The sequence below is a fragment of the Varanus komodoensis genome, unplaced genomic scaffold, assembly GCF_004798865.1.
Source record: "Varanus komodoensis strain SLA01 unplaced genomic scaffold, ASM479886v1 scaffold3, whole genome shotgun sequence".
Classification (NCBI taxonomy): domain Eukaryota; kingdom Metazoa; phylum Chordata; class Lepidosauria; order Squamata; family Varanidae; genus Varanus; species Varanus komodoensis.
This window is the reverse complement of record NW_025335761.1, coordinates 25,847,107-25,856,951: the sequence shown is the minus strand read 5'-3', so window position 1 is coordinate 25,856,951 and position 9,845 is coordinate 25,847,107. Positions and strand designations below refer to the sequence as shown.

Genomic DNA, 9,845 nt, shown 5'->3' with positions numbered 1-9,845 from the left:
TTTCAACCTTCCTATGTTGTGCTTATTCTTGATTTGTCTTTGGGCTGAATTCACGAATGCTTTTGTCACTGATGATGGTAACCTCTTGAACTAATGCATGCTGCTATTAGTTCTTAAAGTTAGTGGTGTTTATGAACCCTATTAAAGGATGGGAAATGATTTACACCTGTCTTGTCTTCTGACTCAGGAGGAAAGCACTTTGATCATGAGCCCTACAATGTCAGCTAAACTCAAGGGAAATTGGAAAGCTGAAAAAATGGGAGAGGTGTTAAAAAAAGAACAGAACATTTTTTTCCAGGCACAGCAGAAGGACTGAAAAACCCTGCTGGGGGAGGATTGAGATTTCCTTCCATATTTTCCCTAATCATGAATGGAGTGCCATTGCCAAATCCTTTGCTATCACAGGCAGGAAGTTATGTAAAGTTCTCGTCAGTGCTGGATCATTTATTTATTTATGCCAGAATTAGAAACATAGAAACACAGAAGCAGAGTGAGTCAGAAGGGGCCACCCGGACCATCTAGTCTGACTCCCAGCTCCAGCTGGCTTCGCTCATGACATGCCTACCATGTGCATGTCTAAAAATTAATTCTCCTCCGAGCCGGAATCGAACCAGCGACCTAAGGATTCCCATGCCAGGCATGCCTCTACAGTCCTCCGCTCTACCAGCTGAGCTATCGAAGGGATGTCAGTCTCTTGTGACTGTTCTCGACAGTCTACTATTACAGCAGGTAATGAATTTTAGGTCCTGGCCACTGGTTTAGATGGCTTTAAAAGGAGATTAGCAAATTCATGGAGGACAAGGCCACTGATGGCTACTAGTCGAGGGATGTATATCCAGGAAGATTGTCTCTGAGTGCCAGCTACTCTGGAACAAAAATAGGAGAGGGAACTTGTTATCTTCCTGACCTTGTTGGTGCTTACCAGAGGCTGCTGGTTGACCACTGTGGTGAATGAATGAATGAATGAATGAATGAATGAATGAATGAATGAGATGTTGGACTAGTCTTTGCTCTGATCCAGGAGAACTCTTATGTTCTTCTGCCTTATTAGATGGGTGAAGGAAAATTAGGAGTACACGACTGCTCTGATTCTAGTATTCCTAGGAACCATTCACAATACAGGCAGTCCCTGAGTTATGAAAAACCATGCTTATGAACAAACTGCCGTAAAGTCTATTAGTTTTTAAAAAATACTGCAGAAAATCATCATCACCAAAGGATTGTGGTGGGGAACAGACAGAGAAGTAAAGGAGGGTCTCCAAAGGATCACCAGAGAGAGGAAGAGGAGAGGGGGAGGCCTTCCTCCCTGACCATCCAGAGAGGGAAATCTCTCCCATATTTCCTTGCTGCAAGGAGGAGGCACTGGAGAGTTTGGGCGGGGCAGAGGCTAGAGATATTTGCGTTTTTTTTTTCACTTTCATGGGGGTCCTAGGCCCCTAAATGTGGAGGGAATGTGATCCAACTTACATACAAACTCAACTTGAAGACCAATTTCTGTTTTCTCAGGAATGCAACTCATTTGTAACCAGGGCACTGTCTGTATGTATATGCATGTGGTTTGTCTTACTTCCATCCTGAAGGCTTCCTCAGGAATATTCCAAAAAGCCAAGCACAGGAGTCATGCCAACAATGACAAACACCTTGGGTTCCAGAGATGTGAGTTCAGCAGTGTATTGAAACATTTTGTCACAGTGCACAGACAATGTGCCGTCGTCGTCATCTTCACCACCACCACCACCATCATCTTTCTTATTCTTCCATATTTATTTATTTAATATGCTTCTATGTTGCCTTTCAGCCAAATAACCCAAGGAAATTTACCATTTTTAAATGCTGAATCCAACAAAAATGTTACTAGAAACCAAAATGTCAGAGTCTTGTTCTCTCAGCTGACTGAAAGTCTTTTTGGGAGCTGATGGCACACAGCCTGGGCTTTTCAGCTACCAATATTCAACATCTAAAGGACAGGGTCCGCAGCTTGGGAATGCTCCTCGACCCGGAGCTGACTTTGGAAGCTCAAGTGTTGGCGGTGGCAAGGAGCACTTTCCATCAGCTTCGGCTAATCCATCAGCTGCATCCCTACCTGGAGGGCGACTGCATAGCAACAGTATGCATGCATTGGTTACTTCCAGGTTGGATTTCTGTAACACGCTCTATGTGGGGCTGCCCTTGAAGACAGTCCAAATACTTCAGATGGTGCAAAATAAAGCAGCCAGGTTGCTGACGAAGACTGGGCGTTATTCTCATATAAGCCCAGTCCTCTACCAGCTTCACTGGCTTCCCATCGAAGTCTGGGCTCAATTCAAGGTGTTGGTAATCACTTATAAAGCCCTTAATGGCTTGGGACCCGGATACCTAAAGGAACACCTGCAGCCATATTTGCCTTCCTGCCCCTTGAGATCGGGAGCAGAGGCTCTCCTCCAGAAGCCTTCTGTGAGAGATATCAGGAAGCAAAGTACCCGGAGGAGGGCTTTCTCTGTGGTGGCGCCCCTTCTGTGGAATCCGCTCCCCAGAGAGGTCCGCTTGGCGCTGTCGTTATTTGTTTTTCGGCGCCAGGCCAAGACCTTTTTATTCAAACAGTATTTTAATAATGTTTAATATTTATATATTTTAATTGTGCAGCCAGTGTGTTTCCAGGTTTTAATTGTAATTGTAATTGTTTTATTTATTTATTTCTGTGAGCTGTCCCGAGGCTATGTAGCAAGGGGACGGCATATAAAAACTTTAAATAAAATAAATAACATAAATAAATTTCCGTGAGGACCAGCTTTCATGCTCAAGGAGACCAATAGCTACACCTCAGATTTACAGGACTAGACTGCTCATAGATCAGTATGGGAAGGTCAGATCAGGATGGGAAGGCACTCACTGAGAAATCCCAGATCCTGGAAAGGAAAGAGGAAACACAAGTCCTTAGAGACATTTTTAAATATGTTTATCTGCATATAAATCTGTTAAGCACCAAAGCACAACACAGAAAATCAAACATGGAACGGAACAGCAGACATGCCCACAGGATCCCTGGAAGTGCTGCCAAAGCCTGCCCATCGGAGACTGCGGCAGCAACGCCCACACGGAGCCAATTAGCTCACCATCACGAGAACAACGCCAGCAGGCCACCCGGTGTCACCTCAGTGGGCTTGAATGCCACGTTTCTGCAAGAAAGGTGGGTGTGAATCAAATAGGACTAATAATCCATCAGCCTCAATAGCACAGTCAGCCATGGCCCTGGAATTGCACAGCACAAACATCCCTCCTGGCGCCAGATTGAATTCTCTTCGTCACCAAGTACCACTTTGGAGGGCAGCACAGAAATGGAAGGAAAGACAGCACTCGCTTAGCTCCCCAGCCTGAACCCCCTCACCTCCTCCAGGGGACATGCAGGGAGCACCCAGCTGCATTAGGGGTGTGCTGAGACAGGAATCACATGTCTTAGCAGATGTATGTGAAAGCCTTAGCTTACTCAATGGCAACAGTGTTTGCCACTTGAAGTGTTAGGGTTCAGAAGGCAATTTAGGATGCATTTTTACAGTTTTTATTGTATTCACAGAAGCATTGGGTAGCCTTTCTTGCTGGCTAGTTCATGCAGGGAATGCTCAAAGCCTATCCGAAGCCGCTGAAGCAACAGGGCTTTCCAGGATCTGGGATTTCTCACTGAGCCGACAGGAGGAGAGCCCGCCATGCAGGAGGCAGTGAGAGAGGAAACCTCCTCCAAGGAAGATGCTGGAGCTGGAGGAAGTGGTGTGGTCAGGCAGGTGAGTTCCCATTCATCCCCTGAGCCAGCACAGTGCTCATCTTTGATCACAGCTCAGTGACTAACCTCCATGGTCCTTTCACATGCTGGAAAGAGCTGCAGGTAAGTGAGGCTGCAGTCGTATATGCACACTTACCCAGGAATGTCCCATTAAACTTAATAGGACTTACACCAGAGTAGACACACATTGGATTGCACCATACAGGTATTTTATACAGCTGCAAGCCTTACCTATTTGAATCTTGAAATGTGTTTTTGGTATGAATGTTTATTTGCTGCAGGCTTCTCTACCCAGTACTGCCATACAGGCTATTTATATGACATCCTGGGTGATTTCGTTATGATTCCTTATGTTATTACTTTCCTCCTTTGATACAGCTCAGTTGCTTAAATTCTAATACACACTGGATAGAAAATGTAAAATATGATCTGGAATGCATTGCAGATGATTCAGAGTTAATCCAAATTTCTATTCATGTGAGTCATGAGAGAATTGAGACCCAAGAGTCAGAAAATGGCTGACAATTTCCTCCAGGAAAGAAACAGATTTTCTGGTGAAATCCAAATAGAAATGTTCATATCAGTGTCTAATATCAACAGCTATACCCAGACTGAGCGGATGGCTAGAAGGCAGAAAGAGAGAAACTTTCTGTACACACATATATCCTTTGCCATAGTCTTTCATGAGCTTCTTTGAAAACCTATTTAATTCATGTTGGCACATAGTGACATTTAATAAAAATCTTGCTCCCCACCAGGTGGGTAAAGCACACACTTCTAATGACAAGACTTCAGTAATTTCATAGAATGGTAATGGGAATGTACTCTGACAGTGACAGCCATGCGCTGTGAGAAGCTGGCGTAGCCTTTCCTAGCCTGATGCCCTCCAGATCTCTTGGCCTACAACTCCAGCATCTCCCAACCAGCCATGCTAGCTGGAGGATGCTGGGAGCTGTAGTCCAGCACAAGTAGTGGGCACCAGGTTGAGGAAGGCTGGACTAGTGGAACAGCTGAACTATTCTGTTTGCTAAATATTACAGTACAGGGGTGCATTGCAAGCTTAGTCCCACCTTTCATAGTCCATCATTGCCAGCTTAGGAAAGAATAGCAGACTTTGCTTGCTCTAAAAACAGTTGTGAAATGGGCTTCAAAACACAAGAGAAGCCATGGGAGATGATGACATTGTGTAAAGCTCCCACAAACTACTGTGGGAGAGGAATGACAAGTATGCAATTCATGCCTCATGCAGAAAAACTCTATGTAGGTCTGATTTGAGGCAGGTCTCATTTGCATCCTATATGCTGCCTTGAGAGCATTTTCCTCTTCAAGGCAACCTACAAATACTTTTAAGGAAATGTAAGAAACATTCTGGGGGATCGCTGTCAGATTTGAGTGTGTAGCCGCTGGAGGGCCACGCAAGAAGCTTTGCTGCCTGAGGCAGCGGTCCATAGAGCATCTCCAAGCGTTCTGGACTTGCAGCTGGACTGCACTTTGGCACTGCAATGGGGCAGCTTCTCTGCCTCACCTGAAGGAAGCAGAGGAACATAAGCAGTGAAGCGCAGGCAGCCTGGAACACACACCTCTGACCTCCCAAGGAAAGGAACGAGCCACGAGGCTGCTGCTGCTGCTGTGCCCTCCACAGCATAAATCTGGATCCAACCCTAGGGTGGTGGGTGGACCCCTGAATGCAAATTCCCAGCTCAAAGCAACCCTGGATCTGCTGACCAAACCCTGCTGCGCCACGTGTGTGAGATCATTCTTGCATTTGAATAATGCGGGAGCAAAAGGGTTTCTGTGGAACAAAACGGGGCCAACCATCATAAAAACTTCCTTCTGCATCATAAATCTGTTTCGTGTCCCATACATCCTGGCGCTAAGCACAGCAATAACTGAGTCCGCATAGACACTCTGTGCATGGTTTTATTTTGTCTGGAGTTATTCAGTCTCACAGAAGCATGCACCGGTGCTGGGACGCCTGCTCGCTGCCTTCAGCGGTGCGCTCCGGCTCCCTCAACAGGCCTTCTTTATCTGAGAGAGTTCCAGCAATTGGCAAACTCTGCTTAATGCTTTAATAATCTGTGGAGAGCACCCACCACATCTGACAAACAAGATCACAGCTCAGGAAATGGCTCATAGTTTGTCTATTGGTTCTGACATCCGTGGTAGCCACACAACCATCCTCTGCATATTCCCCGCTTTTAAAGGTCGTCCCATCACCGTTATTGGTCTCACAGATGATGCAGAATGACACTCCATAAACAATGAGCTGGGCCTTTCGTAGGCTGCTTTGCTTTTCTTGGCTCAGAACTGCCACTGAATGTCAAATCAATTTGGCTCTCATTAGAACAGCTTCATATGTGCAAATGTATTTGTGTCTGGTTGCCACTTCCCCCCATCTTTATTTTCCTTTTTCTTCCAACCCAACAATCCCCAATGATGCCATTTCCCCACATATCAAACCCTGATTTCCAAGCTCCCGCACCCTCAAAAAAAGAAAAAAGAGAACAGAGGTGGGGAATGATCTCTCTCTCTCTCTCTGTGAACTAATTGCTGCTTTATCAGAATTTGGATACATCTTTATCCCAGTCATTACAAATCAAACAAAGAGAAAGTGCCTTGTTACAGTTACTTTGTCCACCATGGCACCTGGGTGCCAGTCCAGCATCTGTATTCATCTTGTCTATTGATTTTTACAGAGGCTGCTGCCTGTATGATAAGGTATGTGAACTGCCCAGCTATGGGAGGACATGCTACATCTCATTCAGTTAATGCTAAAATACTTTGTCTGGAATCTGGGATGCAGATGAAAGGAATCACAAACCGAAAAGGTAATGGAAAAGCGGCTTTAGAGATGGACATAAATGGGAACTCCCACTCCTGCTACTACCCCATAGGAGGCATGTCCTGCACTCATGATCCCTCATTCACAGATATTCACAAGACATGTTCACAATGATGCCACCCTCTCAGTTTCCAGCCACTTTTGGAGAGTGTTTTGGAGTGAGGAATTCTGGCATTAAATTTCAAACCAGAACAAACTGGGACAAAAGCCTCCTGGAAAGGTGCGCATCTGCTGTGCCACACTGCCACCTTGTGTTTTGTCAATAGAATACACAGAAAGGGTGAGGAATGCAAACCCCAGGAAAATAGAAATGGAAGATGCCTCTGCAAAGCGCCAGGTTCATTCTCTCACTGAAGCTTGGACACATCACTGCAGCCCATTTAAGCAAGGGAAAGCTATTTACAGAGCAAAGGTATACCATAATGTGGGTGTGGGTGTGTGCATACACACACACACACACACACACACACGTATACACACGCATACTAATGACATAGATTAAATCCAGAGTTGCCCAGATGGACTTCTGCTCATGCACCGGGACTTCCCTTTGTTCCTGTGTACCCCCAGAACTGCTCTGGATCCATCTCATGTATATACCCAGAACTGGCATAGTTTTAATCCTTGCTTTTACAGTGACTGTTTTGGTTGGAAGAGGCATGGGATGAGAATGAGACTCTCAGAACCCGAGCAGGTGCCTGCATTTACAAGTGCAGAACCAATTGTCAGATCAACATCTGCCCTCCACCGCCTGTGCAGTGAAGATGGGTGCAAGCAGGGGTTTCATGTGCTCAGTCAAATATCTCCCTGGGGGGATCTGATTTGTTGTCCTTCTTAATTGAAGCAGAAGCATAGAAAGCCTTAGGCAAGCCCCAGAGGAAGGCATGCCTCCAGAAGAGGAATGCAGTGGAAGAGGCTTTTATGCCCAGGAAATGTCAAGCTATCCTTCACAAGGCAAAGCCTCCTCCTCCTCCTCCTCCTCCTCCTCCTCCTCCTCCTCCTCCTCCTCCTTTGTAGCAGCAGCAGTGGCAGCAGCAGCAGCAGGAATTGTAGTAATACAATTATTAGTATTATTAAAATTTCTAAGATGGCCTTCCAGAAAAGGAAAAGAAAAGAGCTGGAAGCCTTTAAATACAAACATTTCAACTGCTCCATAGAACAAACTAAAATATCCATGACAACCACAAACGATTTGACAGATGCATTAAAGAATCCATTAAATTCCTGGGAACAGGGGAATCTGGGGTGTTGGTGCCAGGAGGGCTTCACTGCGGAAAGCATCCACAGTCAGACATTCCACAGACACTGCCAAGAATTCCCCTCTCCCTTTCTGCTATTCCCTGAACTTCTCTCAGAGAATGTACTTGGATGAGGCCTTAGATACTGATCTCAGGAATTAGGCAGGTTCATGCAGCTCCTATTTGGAAGAACTGTGAGCCAGTGTGGAGTAGTGGTTAAGTCCCATGGGACTGGGACTGGGACTCAGACGATCTGGGTTCTACTCCCCACTCAGCCATGGAGCCAACTGGGTGGCTTTGGGCCAGTCACAGACTCTCGGCCCAACCTACCTCACAGGGTTGTTGTTGTGGGGATAAGATGGAGGAGGAGAATGATGTAAGCTGCCTTGAGCCCTTTGTAAGAAAAAGGCAGGATATAAATTGAAAAAATAAATAAATACATAAATAAATGGACTGTTGGTTTTCATATCCAGCTGTGGGCTTCTTAACCAGCATTTAACAGTGAAAAACTAGATGCTGGAATAGAAGGAGGCTTCAGCTGTTGAATCCCACTTCAGCCACAGAACCCAAGAAGCCTTAGGAAAATTCTTACATTTAATCACATGCAAATGGAAAAGCATGATTTCTTACCTTTCTGCATCATTGGTATGAGATTAAAAATAATGATGGAAAACTGTGTTCCAGTTAAACATGTTCTTGTAGACATGGATAATAACACACACAGAAGGTAGATGGGCGTGGAGCCCACTGATTGGTAGAGAGGTGGACAAAGCAGTGATGACTCTGTGTCAGGGTCCCTTTGGAGGGTGGCGGATGGGGCAGACGGCCATTGTCAGGGAGCTGCTCTACACAGATGAGCTGCATGCAGACGGCAGCCAATGTGGGGTAGCTGGCAGTGGTCGCCCCATTCTGGGTCTATCATTCCGGGCTGGTTCTCCAGCATGCAAAAGATAGGCTTTGAAGGACTAATCTCGCCTGCTCCCTCTAGATTTGTTGGACCACAAAACACATCCTGAAGCGGAATGTAGTTCTGGAGCTGGAAAGCAGAAATCAAACACAGTCTGGCTTCTGCCATTAGTCAGGGGAGTTAGGGCAAATGGGAGGCTGTATCCCCTGCTTCTCAGGAATAGCATCAAGCTTGTGGGGAGAACAACTTGGCCCATCTGACATCAGAGGAGGAGCATTTGCACAGAGGTTGTTTCCATCTTTCTGCCAGGCAGAACACCAGACTAGGGCTACCTGTGGCCCTGAAAATTTAGAAGGACAGCAAAAGAATGATCTGACCCACCCCACCCTCTGGCTTAAAAGAGAACTTCATTCAAGCAAGAGCACCAGCAAAAGAAGATTGGTCTGTCCAGAAATGCTTTTAAATGCCTGCTTATATAGCTTACCCACCATTTTTCAGGCCTTTAAAATCTGGTCCCCTTCCTTTTGCTCCCTCTTTCTCCTTCCCACATGTGCCTTATCATTTTAGTTTGTAAGCCTGTCAGCAGGGATTGTTCATCTTCCTCCTCTTCTTCCTTTTCCTCTTCCTGATTGATATTAGTTGTTTTGCGCATCAATAATAGTTTGAAAAGTAGAATAAAAGTGCAGAAATAAAGAGCAAATACAGTAAAAAAGTAAAACCAAAAAACAAGACAAACAAACAAAATATCCAAATTATGTAAAATAACCAGATTACAAAACATTTCAAAGGAACCGCAAAATGTCTTCCTGAACTGGACTCATGAATGAAATTAGGTAGCATGTAAGTCAAACACAATGATTGGCACATTAAGTACATTTTTTTTGTCACCATCTGTTTCCTGACTATGTCAACAAGTCATTTTCTTTCTACAATCATTAAAATACACCATAGTCTAAAAGTAACAAAGTGTCAATTATGCAACACATTTAAAAGTAGCTGGTAAGTGCGCAGAAGCTGAAATTGCAAATGTCCTTGAACCTTGCTTCAAACTGTGCTGCAACTTTCTCCTGCGCTCACAAATGGGTGCTCAGAAGCACAACTGGA

At 45.2% G+C, this 9,845-nt stretch overlaps 1 non-coding gene across 1 annotated transcript; it reads right to left on the bottom strand.

The window, feature by feature from the left end:
- Positions 1-590: 590 nt before the first annotated feature.
- On the bottom strand, positions 591-682 carry TRNAY-GUA. The gene is given in 2 exon segments: positions 591-626; positions 646-682. It is a non-coding gene; the product is annotated as a tRNA-Tyr (tRNA).
- Positions 683-9,845: the final 9,163 nt, after the last annotated feature.